Source organism: Malaclemys terrapin, chromosome 1 (genome assembly GCF_027887155.1).
Source record: "Malaclemys terrapin pileata isolate rMalTer1 chromosome 1, rMalTer1.hap1, whole genome shotgun sequence".
Lineage (NCBI taxonomy): Eukaryota > Metazoa > Chordata > Testudines > Emydidae > Malaclemys > Malaclemys terrapin.
The window spans coordinates 90172793-90183659 of record NC_071505.1 but is presented as its reverse complement, the minus strand read 5'-3'; positions in this window follow the sequence as shown (position 1 = coordinate 90183659).

The window sequence follows — 10867 nt, the reverse complement described above, 5'->3', positions numbered from 1 at the left end:
TGTTAGTCTGTATCTGTAAAAAGTGACAGAGTCCTGTGGCACCTTATAGACTAACAGACGAATTGGAGCATAAGCTTTCGTGGGTGAATACCCACTTCGTCAGATGCATTTCCAACAGTTGACAAGAAGGTATGAGTAACAGTAGGGAAAAGTTAACTCACACCTTCTTGTCAACTGTTGGAAATGGGCCATCCTGATTATCACTACAAACCTTTATTTTTTCTTCTGCTGATAATAGATCACCAAATAGCTCACCTTAATTAATTAGTTACATTTGGTATGGCAACATCCATTTTTTCATGTTCTATTTGTATATATATTTTCCTACTGTATCTTCCACTGCATGCATCCGATGAAGTGTGTTTTAGCCCACGAAAGCTTATGCTCAAATAAATTTGTTAGTCCCTGTGATCCATATGCAACTGGAGGTACGTGAGTTTGTTGGTAGTAAAAAAACTCTTTAAAATATTTTTTTCCGTTTCAACTGAACAGTTGTTGTATGCACTGCAGCATGTCAGAAAATTCCCAAGAAGCAAAATGCACACTCCTGTCTGCTTTCAGATCAAAGGGTCCACACACACTGTCCCTCAGAGGGTGCAGCCTGGCCCCTGCACGGGGAAGGTGGTCAGTATCTTTCAACCACAAGCATTCAGCTCACACTTTTTTTCAATTTTGCACAATAGGTGTGTGTCAATTCTTCAAAAAGGGCTATATTTGTGGAGTTTAATATACCCACCCTACACACTGCGACATCATATATCATTTGAAAGCTGAGTTTGTTTACGTTTAGCTGAAGTATGATGTGGAGCTGTCAAGTGGTGCTGTAAGCTTGTAGATGAAGTGAAACAATGGTATAAAATGAGATACTGTCATTTTTTTGCACAGTTCCAGGAACACTGCAACAGGACCATGATGACTATGGTTTGTATTGTTTAAGTTCATTTCAACACCTTGATGTGGTGTTTGTTGGTCAAAGCTACCAAACAACAAAGTATTAAAAGATTGTTATTGGCTTGGCGTGGGAAAGTTTTTTTTTTCTTCCAGAAATGATGAGTCCGTTTAGCATGCGGTAAAAGGTGAATATCAGCATTTTGCAATATACTGACATGATGTTTTCACATCACATATTCTTAATTTCCAATGCATCTCCCAAGTAATTATAATAGTTTTCTACATTTTCAATTGAAATTTGCCAACCACATCAGTCTCACACTGAAGGTTGTTCACCAGTAGCAGTAGATTCCATGCCCATAATTTGTACTGTAACGTGGGTAAACATATATATATGTGACTTCCTAATTTAATGCGTTTCCATTTATAAGCTTTTGTACATAGAGTGTAGCATCTAGTCTGCCTGGTAGAAGGGTTCAATTTGTAATTGCCTATGCATGCAGTACTACGAAATATTCTAGAAACTTCTTTTTAATTCAGTGATGGTTATGCACAGGCCAATATTGGTGTCAGAGATGACAATACACAGTTTCATATTTCGCTTCAGTTAAATTGTCACTAAACAAAAATGACAATTTTGATGCTAACAGATAGCTCTAATTTATATCTAATTTAGCACAAGTCTGTCTACTTGTACAAAATGAAAAATGGTGGTGGGGTTGTGGTGGTGATGCTAACAATATACTCTGGGAATTTTACCTCTATAGTGAAGTTACAGTACATGAGAACATGGAGAATGCAAGCCCCTTACAGCTTACATCAAAGAGAAAAAGACTCTCCACAAACTTTGAGAAATGTGTTACTTGTCAAGAAAATCAAAAGAATGCCAATCTGTCAAAAGCCAACAGGGCTGGATGGAATTCTGCAATGCTGGCAGCAGAAGCCAGGCGAGATTAATTGTACTGGTGGCTATTGGAGGCATTTTCTAGTACAGATGATATGCCACCAATACTGTATCACAGAGGTTGCTTTCAGAAATACACAAGCAAACTGAATTTGCCACATGTCAGATTATCTGTGGGAGACTTGATTGGTAAGGATGCAGTTTATCACTCAACATGCCTTTCTTCCTACTTGAGTAAAAGAAATCTTAAAGCAAAACCTTCTAGTTACACTGCAACAATACAGTCACTTTTAACTTTGCATTTTATCAGCTGTTTGAAGAGATATACAGTGATCTTATGTACAACAAGACAGCTCTTTTCCTGTCCAAACTGCTCCAAATATACAAACTCCTACTCCCCTCAGCTGTAGAAACTACAAGCTATTCCAGTGGCAAAGTACAGGCAAGGTTAGCAAAACACTATGGTTCTTCAATTTCGTTTCACGCACAGCATGGACAAGGCAAGTCTACCATTGTTCTATGCAGCGCAATAACTAGCTGATGCTATCCAACCTGCTAGTAATCTGAAGCAGGAACTTAAATCGTCTAAATGTTGTGTGGCTAGTAGTATAAGGGCGCTACCATAAATCAAATGTTAACCCCGCCCCTTGACCCCTTAAGTCCAGCCACCTGTCACCGGAAGTCCCGCCCCTGGAGATATTAATTCCGGGGTCAAGCCGGACACATGATCGGAAGGAAGGTGTGTCATGTGACCCCTCTAAGAACCCCTCCCACTGCCCTCTACCAATCAGGATGGGTTTCAGCCACTGGGGACCACCCCCGAGAGGATATTTGACCAACTGGGAGTAGTCCAGGGCAGGGTGACCCGTCCGGAAGTGGGTCATGTGACCCCTATTAGAACTCCTCCCACTGCCCTCTACCAATCAGGATGGGTTTCGGCTGAAGAGAACCTCCCCAAGAGCAGATTTGACCAAAATAGATCAGGTTCTGGGGTGGGAGGAACCGCCTGGAAGAGGGTCATGTGACCCCTCTAAGAACTCCTCCCTTTGCCCTCTGCCAATCAGAGTGCAGCACCACCACCCCATATGTCCCAGCACTGGGCAGAAGAGGCCATCTCCTATCAAGAATGCATGTTTTTGAAATCATGGAAATGCTGAAAGGAAACATGGATTCCTTCACCACCCCCGTGAGAACTTCAGACTTTGTTTTAGCCCCTAGGGCCTTCGACCATCCATGGAGAAAGCACTACATCAGCGACAGTTCTGAGGAGCAGGAGGGAGTGGCCGAGGGGAGCCCTTTGGCCCAGCCGTAGATGAATATGCCGGAACCCAACCCTGAAACCCAACTGCTCATGAGACACCCCAATGAGTGTGGCGGCCTCTTTCATCCAGCCCCCTGAAGGAGGAAGGCGAACACAGCTCGGGAGAGTCATCAGCAGATAAGATGAATGGAAAAGGCATCGCTCAGGTAAATGAACGATTTAGAAGTAATGTTAGAGGATTTGTGTGTGTGTGTCTAATGGGATTAGGAACCAGGGTTGTGTAAGTCTAAAAACAAGCAGTGGGAACGTACACTTATTTCTTTTCTGAAAATCTCTCGACAGCGGATCTAGAGGATCCGGAGGCTCTGGACTGCATGGCATCAAATAGAGAAGATGAACTGGGCCCACCTTGTTTTTGCTCAACGCCAATACAAATTGTTGAAGAGGACTCTGAGGATGACGGCTATGAGGAGTTTAGGAGGAGGCTTGGCATAGAACTAACTGAGTCAGTGCCAGATCGTGAGTGTAAAAAAGTCATGCGGCCTATTGTACATGTTGCTGTTTATGCTGTCCTTAATCACTGCCTTAGGGAAAAGCTTTTCGAAGATTGTGAGGGCTGTGTAATAGATGTCCCAGACCAGTGGCACCATGACTGTGTGGCTTGGATTTCAATGGATATAAACTGCAAGCAGGGCCGGCTTTAGGAAGTGCGGGGCCCAATTCGAACATTTTCGGCGGGGCCGCAACAGGGATGACTTAAAAAAAAAAAAAAAGACACATTTCTTCCATGTATTATTTACTTTCCATAACTATATAAATAATAACAAAATTATATATTACATACATTGCGTAATGTATATGGATGCATGCTAAGCCTACCTAAAGTTCTTGACACCCCCCCCCGGGACCCCTGCCCCATCCACCCCTCTTCCCTGTCCCCTGACTGCCCCCTGCCGCCCCATCCAACCCTTCCTCTCATTCCTGATGGCCCACTGGAACTCCTGCCCCATCCAACCACCCCTTCTCTCTGTCCCTGACTGCCCCTGGAACCTCTGCCCCTGACTGCCCCCCACCACCCAACCCAACCCCTGCTCCTTCCTGACTGCCCCCCCAGGACCCTTGCCCCCATTCAATCCCCCTGTTCCCTGCCCTCTGACCGCCCTGACCCCTATCCACCCCCCCACAACCCTCCAAACTCCCCTGCCCTCTTCCAACACCTGCTCCCTGCCCCCTTACCGCGCTGCCTGGAGCCACTCGCCCGGGTCCGAGTCTGGGCTGGGTCCGCTCGGTCCGGGCTGGGTCCAGACCCGGGTCCAGGTACGGTCCGGGCCCGCTCAGCCCGGGCCCGCTCAGCCTGGGTCTGGGTTCGGGTCCGGGCCAGATCCGCTCGGCCGGGTCCGGGTCTGGGCCGGACCCGCTGGGCCAGGGCCGGGCCGGAGCCTCTCGGTCCGTGCTGGCGCCGCTCAGCTGGGGCCGGCGCCGCAGGGCCCGAGCTGAGCCGGGCCAGAGCCGCTCGGCCGGGTCCACGTCCGGGTTGGGGCCGGGGCCGCCGGACCGGAGCCTCTCGGGCCGGGCCGGCGCCACTTGGCCAGGGCCAGCACCGCGGGGCCCGAGCTGGGCTGGAGCCGCTCGGACGGTTCTGGGTCCGGGTCCAGGCCTGGGCTGGAGCCGCTCAGCCGGGCCCAAGACCAGTGCCGCGGGGCCCGAGCTGGGCTGGGCCAGAGCCACTCGGCCAGGACCGGGTCCAGATCTGGGCCAGAGCCGCTGGGCCAGGGCCGGGCCGGAGTCCACATCCGGGCCGGGGCTGGGCCCGGGGCCACGGGGCCGGGCCGGAGCCCTCTCGGGCCGGGCCGGCACCACTTGGCCAAGGCCGGCACCGCGGGGCCCAAGCGGGGCCGGAGTCGCTCGGCCGGTTCTGGGGCCAGGCCGGAGTCGCTCAGCCGGGCCCGAGCCCGGCGCCGCGGGGCCCGAGCCGGGCCGGGCCAGAGCCACTCGGCTGGGACCAGGCTGGGGGTGTTTGGCCGGGGCCAGGCCGGAGGGAGCCGCGCACTCGGACTGGGCCGCACTGCACCTCCCTGGAACTCTCCTCGTGCTCCCCCCCCCCCGCTTACCTCCTGCCTGCTGCTTGTTTCAGGCTTCCCGCGAACATCTGATTCGCGGGAAGCAGGGGAGAGGGAGGAGAAGGTGGGCGGAGCGTTCAAGGGAGGAGGGGGAAGTGGGCCGGGGGCGGGGTGGACAGCTGCGCGGGGCCCTCTAGGCGCGGGGCCCCATTCAGGGGAATCGGCCGAATCGGCCTAAAGCCGGCCCTGACTGCAAGCTCCGTGGCCTGTGTGCTGAGCTGAGTTTGGAAAGCTTATTAAACACTGTTATTGCCATGGGTGATGCTATGCAATGTCTGTGCTTAACTCAAGAACGTTTAGCGCAAGGGGTAACCTTGATAAATGCTGTGCAATTCAGTGGAGATCCTGACCATGTTTTAAAGAAAATGACCAAACCGGAAGATGTCTGCTTACAGCGTTATATTGACCGTCTTCTCCGCACAAAAAGTTACAGAACCCTGCTTAAGAAAAAGACTCTCTGTAAGAAATCTCAAAGGATTAAGTTAGAGAATGGTGAGGGGACAAACATGTGATATAAAACTTGGTAGCTGTAAATAAAAAAAAAATCTATTGAAAAGGGCTTTGTGACTATCTTTGTTTCTATTAGAAGGTCTCTGTGGCCCTTAAGCGAGCTAAAAGTTTTAATGGAGCATCTTGGTTTGTTTTCAAGGAGCTGTAAGTCTTTTAAATAAAAAAATAGTTTGTGAGAACCTACCTCTTATATCTTTGTGTAAAAGAGACCCATTTACAGCAAAATGCTGAAATGTATGTTGTAGAAGCTTGTGCGGGGGGGGGGGGGACCCTAAAAATGTATTAACAATTAAAAAAAGAAACAGGGATGGTTCAGACACGTCTTTGAGAACAATGGAGCTGACTCACCCTGTTGAACTGAATGGTTTTAACCACACCCCCACTGAATAGGCCGGGTGACTGAGATTACCCACCCTTGTTGCCATCAGGGTTAATCGTATTAGTAAGCAGTAATTAATTTTGATGGGTGTGAACCCACAGTAAGGGAGGTGGGTGGGTGAGAATGGTGAGCTCTGATTAATATGAAAAAAACCTCAGATGTTCACAGATGCTATTGGACAGTTTAAATATGACCCCAGGAGTTGGTTGAACGCTATGGGTCACTCTTTCTAGCAACTCAAAGTCATTAAAAGTTTAAAATAATATATTTACAAAAATAAACAAGGATCTAACGCAAAACCGAAATGTTTCAAGGATTCACAAATCTCCACCATACTTTAGAACAAGCATTTGCTCTAAAGACAAAAAAACATTTAAAAGCTATGGGCATTTGTAGGGTGCTTACTGTGGTTGTGAAACACCAATTTTATTTCAAAAACAACCCCCAAACTTTAAGCATGAAAGAAGCATGTTTAAAAAACAAACAATTCAAGCCCCAGTGGTTGATCTGCAGCTCCATGGTGCAGCCCATGGAGTGGATCACCTCGTCCAAGTTGTGCCGCATGTTGGCGATAGGGCCTGGGGATCGGCCTGTTTCTTTTTTTAGGTTTTTTTCACGCCCACAAGATTCTTAAGCTTAAAGTATTGTATCCACAGCGCCACCTAGTGACTGAACTATATAATACAGTTTAGCATTCCATTACGTCTCCACCTCAAACCCCGCTTTGCCTCCAGCATTTAATTTATAAGGGGGGGGTCGCACACAGAGGCATGCTGTGTGACAGTTGGAGAACCACTGCTTTAAGCTAACCTCAGCCATACCTAGCAGAGCATTAAAGAATCTTACAATGAACACATCTGGAGTGTACCTCGCTAAAAAGGAAGCTCTGTAGCCAGTCCATATCTGGTACAGAAACATGACACTGACAGTCTTTTAGGTGTTTAATAACTGTATTTTTTGGAGAGAGAAAGAGAACTAACTGAACTAGTCTGGAGCTGCTTTTGTTAAAGTCGAGTCTTGTTTGCTGGAAGACAAAACAAGACAAACTCACACCAACGGGGAAAGAAAAGCAAAGCAAAGATAGACAATGCAGCTTCTGTCTTTGGTGCTGATTTTTACCTGCAACCTCTCTGACAGAGAAACACAGGCACAGCACATGGTTTTATGAGCTACTCCAAGATGGGGCAAGCTTGTACCAGCAATGCACTGTTTAGGGCATTGCTTGTAGCTGCCTTTCCAATCATAGGGTCACAGCAGTGTTGCAAAATATATGGTCTTGGCTGGCCAAGCCAAACTTTTATTAAGCAAAAGGCAAAAGAGAGGGCTAGGCAGAAGAAATAAGGTGGCGGAAGGAGCTAGCTAGATCAAAGTTAGCTCAAGTAACAATAGTAGCAATTAAGCTGCAGCAGCACAGGCTAACCCTGTCCACCTGGTACACACTCAAACAGCCACCACCCGTGTTGCTGCAGCTTCACTGCTATTGTTACCTGAACTAACTACTTCAGGTATGTCTACACAAGGTGCAATCACACCTCCTAGCTGCAGTATAGACATGGCCCGAATAGCAGCTCGGATGTGTGCTAGAGATGTGAACTAAAGATCTGTTTCTGTCCCTTCCTCACGACTGGGATATGCATGTATCGCTAAGAGTAATGGAAGGAAGAGGGTGCTTGGCACACAGTAGTGGCCATGCATGCAGTTTTTTTACTGGTTTCAGAGTGGTAGCCATGTTAGTCTGTGTCAGCAAAACCAACTCCCATCTTTTCACGTACTGTGTATATATACCTGCCTACTGTATTTTCCACTCCATGCATCTGATGAAGTGGGTTTTAGCCCACAAAAGCTTGTGCCCAAATACATTTGTTAGTTTTTTTACTTTGAGTCTGCAATGTAAATCAGTGCACGGCACCATCTAGTGCAGGGCCGGCTCCAGGCACCAGCCGAGCAAGCTGGTGCTTGAGGTGGCAGCTTGTAGGAGGTGGCATTCCGCCCAACCCTAGGGCGGCATGGCCGCTTTTTTGTTGTTGCTGTTGTTGGTTTTTTTGTTTGTTGTTGTTCCGCTCCGGCCGCCCTGTAGGGGGCAGCAGCGTGGAGGACGGGAGCGCCCTGCAGCAAGCCCGGCAGGGCAGCCCACGTCCTTCCCTCCCAGCTGACTGGAGTGGTGTGGAGCCCTCCCGGCAGGGGGCACGCTGAAGCCCTGGCCACCCCTCTTCTCTCTCTCCCCCAGCTCCCTCCCCCTTCCCCCGCTAGCCGGGGCACATCTGCAGGACAGGGAGTCCCCCTGCACCCTGGCTCCGGCCGCACCGCAGGTTGTTTTTTTTTTTTTTTTTTGCTTGGGGTGGCCAGAAAGCCAGAGCCGGCCCTGATGTAGTGGAAGAATGAGCATAGTCTTTGCACTCCTGGGCTTAGAAGAGGATTAACATGTAAACTTGGACTCCGAGGTCATATCCAGTGTTGGGTAATCCTAGAATTGTACAGCAAGCTGTAATTCTTGAGGAAGGCAAAAAAAAACCTTGCTGTTGAAAAAACCCTTCCTTGTAACAAGGGGAAAAAACACCACAAGGAGAAAATTCTTTCCTGTTTCTAGTGTGGCACTCCGTTATCTCAGGGAGTCCTTCTGTCAAGGCTAATGCTCCCTGGCTTGCTCTAGACATTGTCCTGGTCCCATCCTGTGTATTAAACCTACAGAGACAAATTGTAGAATCAAGAATAGTATAAGAGTATGCTGGTATTGCGACCAAACAGTCCCGGGAATGTTAGCATGAAGGCCAAGGACCCTGCATTGCCTTAACCGAGGCATAATCCTACTTTTGCCCAGGGCCCAATACCTATCGAGGCAAACAAAAGAGTGAGGAATAACATATGTATATGGAGACATAGGGCCCAGACAGTCCTTGTAACAACTGTAACTGGAGTGCAGCACTTTGCAGTTTGATGTCATTCCTGCTGGTCCTGCCAACGAGCTTGGAAGGACATATTCTGTGGATAGCTTTCTTTTGGATCAATCCTCACAGATGTGGTAGGGAGGATGTAGGTACTGTAGGGAAAGTTTAAGAGTACAGCTAGTAGTGTAAAGGGGTTTTGGTTTTTAAGGAGGAGGAGTACACTTCTTTGAGATTAGCTAGCAGGTGCTGATTGTAATTAATGCTCTTGTCATTAGACAAGCCACCCTGCACTGCTATGAATTCATGCAATGTAATGCCCAGAATTGATAAGAGTACCCTTTGGGATATATGATTTGTAAAATTACTAAGGGTATGTCTACACTACGAAATTAGGTCGAATTTATAGAAGCCGGTTTTATAGAAATCGGTTGTATACAGCCGACTGTGTGTCCCCCCACATAAAATGCTCTAAGTGCTCTAGTCGGCAGACCGTGTCCACAGTACCAAGGCTAGCGTTGACTTCCGGAGCATTGCATTATGGGTAGCTATCCCACAGTTCCCGCAGTCTCCGCCGCCCATTGGAATTCTGGGTTGAGATCCCAATGCCTGAATGATGCAAAACAGTGTCGCGTGGGGTTCTGGGTACATGTCGTCAGGCCCCTCCCCCTCCGTCAGAGCAACGGCAGAAAATAGATTCGCACCTTTTTACCTGGGTTGCCTGTGCAGACAACATACCACGGCAAGCATGGAGCCCGCTCAGCTCAGCTCAGCTCACCGTCACCATATGTCATCTGGGTGCCGGCAGACGTGGTACTGCATTGCTACACAGTAGCAGCTAACTGCCTTTTGGCCGTAGACGGTGCAGCATGACTGGTAGCCTTCATCGGCAATCTGGGTGCTGGCAGCCGTAGGGCTGCATTGCACCAGCCCCTTGCCTTTTTCCTTTTGGCAGTAGATGGTGTATTATGCCTGTAACCGTCGTTGTCGTACAGCAGTGGCTGGAACTCCATATGTCCCCCAGTCCCTCATCCCCCCAGTCATATTCTGCTACCTTCACAATGATGATGATGGCTATCAGTTGTAGTATGCCATTTTCTGCCAAGCGCCCAGTATTTTCTGCTAAGCACCCAGAAGAGGCTGAGGGCGATCTGGGTGCTGGCAACGTGGGGCTGGCAGACGTGGGGCTGCATTGCTACGCAGCAGCAGCCCCTTGCCTTTTGGTAGAAGATGGTATATTACGATTGGTATCCATCGTCATTGTAATGCAGTGGCTGTCAATCATGGGCACCTGGGCAGGCATGCTCAGTCCTAGCGAACAGTCTTGATGATGATGATAGCTATCAATCGTAGTATGCTACTTTCTGCCAAGCACCCAGTATTTTCTGCCAAGCACCCAGAAGATGCCGATGGCTATCAGTCATGCTGCACCGTCGTCTGCCAGCTTAAGATGTAAAAAATAGATTTGTTCTGTATTCATTTGCTTCCCCCTCCCTCTGTGAAATCAACGGCCTGCTAAACCCAGGGTTTTGAGTTCAATCTTTGGGGGGCCATTCTGTGTGACAGTTGTTTGTGTTTCTCCCTGATGCACAGCCACCTTTCTTGATTTTAATTCCCTGTACCTGTAGGCCATGTCGTCACTCGCCCCTCCCTCCCTCCGTCCGTCAGATACTAGTTTCGCGCCTTTTTTCAGACCAGACGCCATAGCTAGCACTGGGATCATGGAGCCCACTCAGATCACCATGGCAATTATGAGCACTATGAACACCATGCGCATTGTCCTGGAGTATATGCAGAGCCCGGACATGCAAAAGCAAAACCAGGACCAGCCGAGGAGGCGATTGCAGCACGGCAACGAGAGAGATGAGGAAATCGACATGGACATAGACCTCACAAGGCACAGGCCCCAGCAATGTGGAA